The 9,937-nt window shown below is 43.2% G+C and overlaps 1 pseudogene; it reads right to left on the bottom strand.

Annotated features, from left to right (window-relative positions):
- Positions 1 to 5,604: 5,604 nt before the first annotated feature.
- On the bottom strand, positions 5,605 to 7,492 carry LOC115274558 (annotated as a pseudogene).
- Between the last annotated feature and the right edge of the window lie 2,445 nt (positions 7,493 to 9,937).

Raw genomic sequence — 9,937 nt, forward strand, 5'->3', positions numbered from 1 at the left:
AGTCCCCTGAAAGGGTTTCCTATGGCTACGTATGACAGAAGGCACATGACACAGAACAGGAAAATAGTAGTAAAGGCACTGATGGTGCCGTGTGTTTTTGTTTTCTGTTTTGTTCCGTTAACCTGGTCTAAAGGAGTCTGGGTTGCAGTCTGGGAATTAGGAGGCCCGCGTGTGTGAAGGCGAGTGCGGAATCACGGAGGAAAGCAGAATTCTGCCTGCGTGATGACAGAGCACATGTCCGTCCCATCGGAAGAACTCTCCAAGAGAAACTGTACAAGGAACAAGAAACCATTAATTGAAATAAACTACCACACTGTCCAGGACGTGATGTGGACTCAGAAACAAAGGACAATGGGAAATGTTCCGTCATGCAGACAAGTGTGAACTAAATAAACTGGAGAAAGGAGACTTCAGGAAACATCCCCGGGTAACACGAAGCTGTTTCGTGGGTCATTGCTCTGCTTCCGTTTGGTTTAAGGACGTTCCTCAGTGATGAGCATTTTGTATCCTCTCTTCCCACTTCCTGGCAGAAGTAAGATTCAAGGAAACGACTGAAAAACAATGTAAGGTATACTGGTGGAGTTGAGGAGAGACTTTCTAAAAGGTTTTTTGAAATTTATTTTTGTTTTTTAATAAACGAAAGAGAGAGAGTGCCCAAGTGGGGGAGACAGGCAGAGGGAAAGCGGAAGAGAGAATCCCTCGCTGAACATGAAGCCCAACGTGGGGCTCGATCCCATGACCCTGAGACCATGACCCAAGCTGAAATCAAGAGTCCGATGCTCATCCGACAAAGCCACCTACACACCCTGAGGAGACTCTTAAGGCAGGTTGCCTGAAGTCTAGACTTCTGCTTTAACTGGGATAGTGACCAAGTTATTTCAGCCTCTTTCAGCCTGAGTTTCCTCACCTATTAAAACAAATAATACTTCCCTTGGAATGAAGTGAAGATTCAGTGAAATAATGTATGGATTTAACAAAAAACACTTAAAAGACACTCTGCTGTAATAATAGGACAATCAGATTAAAGAAAAATGAGGGTAAAGTGTGTGAAGATTAAAGAAAAGAAAAAAGGAGCCATGGAGTAGGAGTGTCAGATAGATACATGTATGCAGCACTAACGATAGGATAGCATCAGTATATTCTTTTTTTTTTTTTAACTTTTTAAACACTTATTCATTTTTGAGAGACAGAGAGAGACCGCAAGCAAGGGTAAGGCAAAGAGTAAGGGAGACACAGAATCTGAAGCAGGCTCTTTGAGCTGTCAGCACAGAGCATGACATGGGACTCGAACTTACAAATCGTCAAATCAATGACCTGAGCCGAAGTCAGACGCTTAACTGACTGAGCCACCAGGCGCCCCAAGCATCAGTGAATTCTATTAATGAGGCTCCCACAGTATTAACTCAACCATGGCACACAACCCTTTACCTATTAAACTGCACATTTAATAAGCCCATAAGTGGTAATAAGACTAAATGCTCTCAAAATTAGATATAAAATCGAATTGACTGCAGGAAATCAGAACTTAACTTACTATGATTTTAAGATTTCAATCTCCAGCCACAAGTAAGAAAATCCCAAAGCAAGGTAATCATTTTTAAAATGTAATTTAAGGGGTGCCTGGGTGGCTCAGTCGGTTAAGTGTCCAGCTTCGGCTTAGGTCATGAGGTCATGTTCTTACGGTTTGTGGGTTCGGGCCCCATGTCAGGCTCTATGCTAACAGCTAGCTCAGAGCCTAGAGCCTGCTTCGGATTCTGTGTCTCCCTCTCTCTCTGTCCCTCCCCTGCTCGCGCTGTTTCTGTCTCTCAAAAATAAATACAAAACGTAAAAAAAATTTTTTAATGTAATTTAAGGGGGGAAAAAGGTCCTGGGGTGCCTGGGTGGCTCAGTTGGTTAAGCGTTCAGCTCTTGGTTTTGGCTTAGGTCATAATCTCATAGTGCGTGGGTTCAAGTCCTGCATTGGGTTCTGCGCTAACAGTGTGGAGCCTGCTTGGGAGTCTCTCTCTCTCCCTCTTTCTCTGCCCCTCCCCTGCCTTCTCTCTGTGTGTCTCTCTCAAAAACAAATAAAAACTTTAAAAAATTTTTAAGGTACTATCTAGAATTTAAATATTATTGCTTCTTAGCTTCTGAAATTACATCTTCATAGTTCCTAGAGAAAGGCTGGATACTCATTATTTTTTATTGTGAATAAATATACATAACCTATTTTTAAGTATACAATTCTGTCATTAAATACCTAGAACAGTACATAATACCCCGTAGTAGCTGATCAACAAATATTTGTTTAATGGCCAACTGTACAGGAGAAAAAGGCTGGTTACAAGGCAAAGTTAGATTGAGAGAGCAAGAATATCGAGAAGGGTCCAAGAAAAAAATCACAAGCAAAAGCAGAAAAAATTTCAAATTGAGTGAAAATTATGCCTCTTGGAAAAGCAAAGCTAATTAGATGTATGTTAAAGAAGAAAACAATAAATAAGTGGAAATCAATCAAGTAGAAATGGAAAAAGAAAGAGAAGAAAGAGAAAGTCAGTGAAATCAACCATTTGTTCTCGGGGGGAAAAATAAAATTGATAAATCTTTACTTTGATTGATCAAGAAAAAAGGGAGAAAAACACAAATTGCCAATATCAAGAGGGAGGAAACATCACTTTAGATGCTACATACATGTATAAGACAGCGAGGGTGGGGCACCTGGGTGGCTCAGTCTGTTAGCCTTCCGACTTTGGCTCAGGTCATGTTCTCATGGCTCATGGGATTGAGCCCCGAGTTGGGGTCTTTGCTGACAGGTCAGAACCTGACAAGTCAGACCCTACAGCCCACTCCAGATTCTGTGTCGCCCTCTCTCTCTGCCCCTCCCCAGCTCGTGCTCTGTCTCTCTCTCTCTCAAAAATAAATAAACATTTAAAAAAATTTTTAAAGATAGCAAGGGTGAGCACCTGGGTGGTTCAGTCAGTTGAAGTCTGACTTCAGCTCAGGTCATGATCTCGCAGTTGGTGAGTTTGAGCCCCGCATGGGCTTGCTTCTGTCAGCCTGTCAGCGCAGAGTCCATTTCGGATCCTCAGTCCCACCACCCACTGTCTCTCTGCCCCTCTCTGACTTATGGTCTCTCTCTGTCTCTCTCGAAAAATAAATTTAAAAAACATTAAAAGATAGCAAGGGAATACTATGAACTACATGCCAATATGTTTGACAACTTAAATGAAATGGTCAATTTCCCTAATAGACAAAAGTTTCCAAAATAGAAAACCAACATAGCTCTCTATCCACTAATAAAATTGAACTTGTAATGATGAACCATTTTACAAAGAAAACTCAAGGCTTCGATAGCTTATTTGGTGAATGTGTTAGCAAATGCTTAAGAAATGACAACAATCCTATACAAATGATCTTTCAGAAAACAAAGGAGTAAAGGAGGAAACACTGCCCTGTTTACTTTATGAGGCTGTTATTAACCTGATAAAAGCAAAGCTGTTACAAGAAAAGAAAACTACAGGCCAATATCACTTGCGAACATAGATGCCAAATTCCTTAATAAGATAAGCCACTAAAAACAGCAAGACAAATTCAGCAATATATAGAAAGGATAATACATCATGACCAAATGGGCTTTAAAAATTCAATTTTAGGCCCACCTAGGCGGCTCAGTCGGTTAAGCCTCCGACTTCAGCTCAGGTCATGATCTCACATTCATGAGTTTGAGCCCTGTGTCAGGCTCTGTGCTGACAGCTCAGAGCCTGGAACCTGCTTCAGATTCTGTGTCTCCCTGTCTGCCCCTCCCCCTCTCATGTTCTGTCTCTCTCTGTATCAAAAATAAATAAAACATTAAAAAAATTCAAAAATAAATAAAACATTAAAAAAATTCAATGTTAGTAGTTTCTTTTCGATCATAGAGGGACTCTTACTAATTTCATTTTATAAGGAGAGTATGCAGCAAAGAGAATTCTAATGTGTTTGTTTACCCACAAATCCTGCTAAGCCAGCACAGGTCCTCTTTCCACAGAACACTGGTCACAGATCTCGGTTTTTGCTCTTCTTTCCCCAAGAAGACAAACTGCTCTGTTAACACATTTTTGCTTCGTTTTGGTTTTCATTTTTTCCAGAATTAATCCAATCAGCAACCTTGAGGTGAGATTGGGACACACTGCTGTCTGTGGATTGGGCTTGGTCTTCCAATTTATTTTTTTTAAGTTTATTTATTAATTTTGATAGAGACAGAGCACACCTGTGGGAGAGGGGCAGAGAGGGAGAGAGAGCGAATCCCAGGCAGGTTCCGCCCTGCTAGCACAGAGCCTGACGTGGGGCTCAAACCTACAAACTGAGATCGTGACCTGAGCCAAAGTCAAGAGCCGGACACTTAACTGCCTGAGCCACCCTGGCGCCCCAATCTTCCAATTTCTATAACACATCTGCAGTCTGTCTCTTAGGATCTTCTATGATCTTAATGTGTGTTTCCCCTTAAATTCATATACTAAAATCCTAATCCCCAATGTGATGGTATTAGGTGGTGAAGGAGGTTAATACCCTTATAAAGGAAGCTCCAGAAAGCTAGCACGCCCATTCCATGAGATTTGGATACAATGAAAAGTATGCATCCTGGGGAAAGGCCCTCATCTGACCATGCTGACACCCTGATCTTGGAGTTCCAGCCTCCAGAACTGTGAGAAATGCATTCTGGCTGTGAGTCACTCAGTCTATCCCATTTCGCTATGACAGCCTGAACAGACTAAGACAGGGTTGCTTGCAGATGACCATTTCATGCCAACAGTGTCATCACTATTTTAGTTTATGACCACTACTAATTTCACTCTCAGATTAATTATATGGCAAATTAATTGTTTGATGGCTAACTCACTGAGGAGTATGAGTGGAGACCACCTTCCTCTCCAGCTAATTTTAAGCAACTAGCTGAAGTGCTTGGCTCAATAGAACAACTGAATGAATGAATTGTAAATCTGCAGGCAAATCTTTTTAATGTTTGTTTATTTTTGAGAGAGACAGAGTGCATGCAAGCGCACATGAGTGGGGGAGAGGCAGAGGGCGAGGGAGACAGCGGATCTGAAGTGGGCTTCACGGAGAGCCCGATGCAGCACTCGAACTCAGGAACCGTGAGATCATGACCTGAGCCAAAGTCAGATGCTTAACCAACTGAGCCACCTCCAGGCACCCCGGATAACCCTAAAGCACGTTAAATCGATGTTACATTGCTCAAGAGTTCCAATAAGCTCCGAGGACAGGCTGGTACCAGTGACAACCCACATAAGACAGACTCCTACACCAGGCTGCGTTACCAAAAAGAATGAGATTGTAAAACATCTAGACATGCACACTTTTCACATACAAAGTTTGATTTAGCAACATTAATGCACACAGAATCCAAAAAGACCAATGCAAACTAAATAGATTTTTGGGTGGACCAAATACTAAAAACAATGGCCAGACATTTCGCCCACTGAGAAAGCTTATTTAGGAGGAAGAGAAGAGTCCTTTTTTTTTAAATTTTTAAATGTTTTTATTTATTTTTGAGAGACAGCATGAGCAGGGGAGGGTCAGAAAGAGAGGGAAACACAGGATCTGAAGATAGGCTCCAGGCTCTGAGCTGTCAGGACAGAGCCCGATGCAGGGCTCGAACCCACAAACCATGAGATCATGACCTGAGCCGAAGCCAGACGCTTCAATGTATTTGACTGTCAAGGTTAGGCATCTTCCAATATAAAAGATTATCATTTTCCCACTGTGTCAAAGAAATCTAAATAACTTTATTTATTGGGTTTGGTGAGTCTACATTGGTAGAGGCTCCCCGCTACCCAGTGCCAACACCTCAGCAAACTCGCCTGTGGTTTGCTCTTGAACATGACCCACTGGTGTTTCCAAGCTGCATTTATAGAACTGTTCCAGGTGGTAAAGCCCAGCAGAGAAACATAAGTAGTCAAAGCCAAGGCTAATACACACCGCCTCTCTTCTTCCAAGCAGACTAGAGCATGCTGGATCATGGCTTCAGGGCATAAGTTCTTTGGCAGCAGCTGGTTGCCCAAGCCATCTCTTGTGCCCATCGTGTGGGGAAGAGCCTGGGAGGACTCTCTCCATAGCAATACATGGCTATGGGGTCCCTATAAGTGCTTTGTGCTGCATGCTCTGGGATAAGGCCCTGCAGTTGGCAATACACAATTCAAAGTGATCTTCGACCATTCTGGAACTCCATGGCTTCTCCAGGATAAGTTGTTTGCTGGGCTGCAGGCAGCAGGGCACCCAGTCCTCATGGGCACTGCAGCAGCCTTCAGGCAAGCAGCCATGACAGTGGGATTGCTTTGGGCCAGGGATGTTGACGTTATAGTGGCCATTCCCCAGCAAATCCTTCCTTTCACAAACTATCCTAGTTGGTCCATGATGAGGTCTTCAATGAAGTTCCAGTGCTGGCTGCCAGGCTGACTTGCTGTTGTCCAAGGGAAACTGCACTTTCCATGGAATGGGTTGGTTGTGGTCTTCAGCCTAGAGGAGATTCTGATCTCTTTCTGCCCTTCCTCCCCTCCTGCTTGAAGGTAACGGTGAGGAAGTAGGTTAGCTGAGGAAGTACATGAGCAAGAACCCAAAGACCAGGGTGAGCACCCACCTCTTCCAGAGAAGCCAGCACCACACTATGGCCTCTAGGCTCCCTGAGCCAGCATGGAGCAGGCAGCATGACCCCCTAGGTGGTCACCAGCCTCACCCCTCATGGCGGGCACTGGCCCTGCCAGCTCCCCAACAATGACAATTTTTTCTAAGCTCGTTCCCCAATTCTAGGCCATTTTGTTTTCTTGTTACTATTTTATTAGGCACAATTCCATGAAATGTTTGCTTCCCTTTTCGTAGTGTGTGTATGTGTGTGCATGTACGTGTGTGTTTAAGTTTATTTACTTATTTAGAGAGAGGGAGATATAAGGCTCAAACTCACAAACCATGAAGCATGAGCTCAAGACCAGAGCCAAAACCAAGAGTTGGATGCTTAACTGAATGGACCACCCAGGTGCTTTCAGTTATGTAGGGCATTTCCACTTAGGCCTAAACAAAAGGGGTTAGAATGACACCTGAATCTGAGGCTCCCTAGAGGGTCACTTCCCCAGTAGGCCATCTTAGCTTTCTTGACCTCTGACTCATCTCAGCAGCATCCCAACCCCTCACCTGCTCATGGGTAGGTGACCTAATGGAGTTCTGAGGAGCATCTGTTTGCTGTTCAGGTAGGAAGCTTGAATCAGCAGCAAGTGGAGACTGTCCAGGATGAAACCTTGCCTGCAGGGGCTATGGCTGTCCTACTTTAAAGTCTCCAGGGTACTTTGAATCATGACTCTAATTGCCTCAGTCCTTCTGGTTGGAGGTGGAACTGTGTTCTTATATCTAACCTCAACTTGCTGACTCTGAAATATGGAGCTGAGTAGCCCAGTTATACTGGACACTGGCCGGTTAGCTGGGCAGGTGGCTTACCCTCCGCCTTTGTCACAGCCAGAGTGGGAAGGGCCATAATGCTCAGAAGGGTAAAGACAAGGATGAGAATAGAGGCAGTTCAAGCAGATGCTGCTCATTACTTAGGAGATGGGTAGAGACCTGGAAACCAATTCAGAGCTGACAAATCTGCTGCAATGGCTCCTCCCCCAAGCCCACAACCTCTCCCTCCCCCCTGCAAAAAGTTGGATGTCAATAGGGAACTGAGCCTGGGGAGACAGCCCAAGGCTGTGAAATATGAAAGTCAGGAAGTTGTTGGGGAAGGCAGCCTGCTGAGTCTAGGGGGTACTACTGTTAAGGACCCATCACCACCTAGATGATCACAGTGTGATGCCAATTTCCATTGACATGAATGGCCTCTGATTTTCAAATTGCAACTCTCACCCATTAGTTGACCCTGAAATCAATTTATTGGGCCTATTCCCCAACTTTTTTAGCTAAAAAGAAAAAGAAAGAAAGAAGAAAAGAAAAACGAAAAAGAAATTAGAATATAGCAGAAAATATCAGTGTCTTACAAATAACAAGCAATGTTCTGATTTGTAAAAATTTTGGTTCAGCCGGATTTTGTGTAGTGTAAACTAGGTCTTCGTACAAAATATATTTCCAACTAGAGGTCATGTACACAAAGTTTGTTAGCTCTAATGGCTAACAATTCCCCTTGCTCTGATTTCCTGCAATCCTAGCAAACAATCTATTTATTTCAATTAAGTTGTCCTCATAAAGAGATGGCATTAATCAGTGAATATAAGTATTCAGTTGCTTGATTTATTTCCCACTGTAGATTAATAAACTGGCATTCTGATTTTACTATTATCAATCTCTTATGAATTCTTGTTAAGCATGAGTCAATGCCCTACTGCCCTCACTCCAATGGGTAATTAATAAAGCAGATCTCCAAGCCAGCCAGTCTGGAGACCGAGCACCAGAACAGGTTTGTTTCAGAGGAATGACATCCTTACTGATCTTTTTCCCCCGCCCTCTTCACCTGCCTGCCATTTACCCTCCACCCAGCAGCCACCTAAATCCAGTCTTGGTATCCCCCTGCCTAAAGCCTTTAACAGCATAGCATCGTACTACGTTGAAGCAAGTGAAATCGTTGGCTAAAATGAAAATCAGTGATTTTACATTGATCAACCCAATATTTAAAACGGAAGCTCCAGCTCTCCCAACACCACCTGTTGAGGACCTCGAGGGTGTCATGCTAAGCAAAATAAGTCAGTCAGAGAAGGATAGATACCATATGTTTCCATTCATAGGTCTAACAGGAGAGACCTGGCAGGGGACCAGGGGGAGAGGAAGGGGAAAGAGAGCGAGGGAGAGTGAGGAACACAGATCAAAGGAGACTACTAAATAATGAAAACGAACCATGGACTGAAGGGGGAGGGGGAGAAAGGGAGGGGGAGAAAGGGAGGGGGTGATGGTCATGGTGGGGGGCACTTGTGGGGAGAAGCACTGGGTGTTATATGGAAACCAATTTGACAATAAACTATTTTAAAAGATAAAAAATAAAATAAAACGGAAGCTCCTTGCCTATAATAAGGGCGTGTATAAGCTGGACCTAACTTCTGCTCATTTTACATCATGATCCAGGACCCACATATACATAAGCAAATGTAACACGCTTCGGGTCTTGACTGGAACAGAATTTTCTAAGAAGCTTTCTTCAACCAACTTGTTCAAATGGACCCCATCCTATCCTTGATTCTCTACCACTGGATCCTATTTAATTTTTATAACACTAAGAATAATCTGGAGTTCTACATTTACTTATGTGTGAGAAAGAGAACAGCAGTCCCCTGATATCCAGGAACTGACCTGGTATAATCACTTAGGCCTTGGTGTTGCCATGAGCTGGCCTGGCACTCACAGCTAGGGCTCGAGGTCTTCCCGTTAAACATAAACAATATCACAATTTCACACAACATCAACACGAGACAAGGGCACTTTGTGGCCATGATAAATCATGACCAAACAAGATCACTCATAATCCTATCTGAGCAGAGAAAGCATTAACATTCCCCAAGCGACAAAATACCAAATATCTTCCCTCTAGCTAATATGAGTGACTGCAACTTCTTACCTAATTACAGCTATGGGCTACCATATAAATAAGATTTACTGATATGTCCAATCACAGAATCACTGCCACTTGTACAAGCTAAACCTGTTTCCTGGATCCTTTCCCAAAATTACCTAACCTAATCTCAAATCCTGTAAGTTCTTTTGAACACCCTCGGACCGAAATGCCCAGCAGTTCTGCATGGCGTGTTTTCCTTTGCAGCAATGAGTTAATAAACCCAACTTGTTCAGCCACAAGTATGGTTCCTTGTATATTATTTACCAATATATCCCCTGGGACTTGCACAGTGTCCACCACTTAAGAGGTGCTTAATATCTTGGATAAATAAATAAATGAATAAGAATGAGAATAATTCATTACTTAATTTCCACCTTCCTGGGCAGA

This window comes from Suricata suricatta, chromosome 2 (genome assembly GCF_006229205.1).
Source record: "Suricata suricatta isolate VVHF042 chromosome 2, meerkat_22Aug2017_6uvM2_HiC, whole genome shotgun sequence".
Lineage (NCBI taxonomy): Eukaryota > Metazoa > Chordata > Mammalia > Carnivora > Herpestidae > Suricata > Suricata suricatta.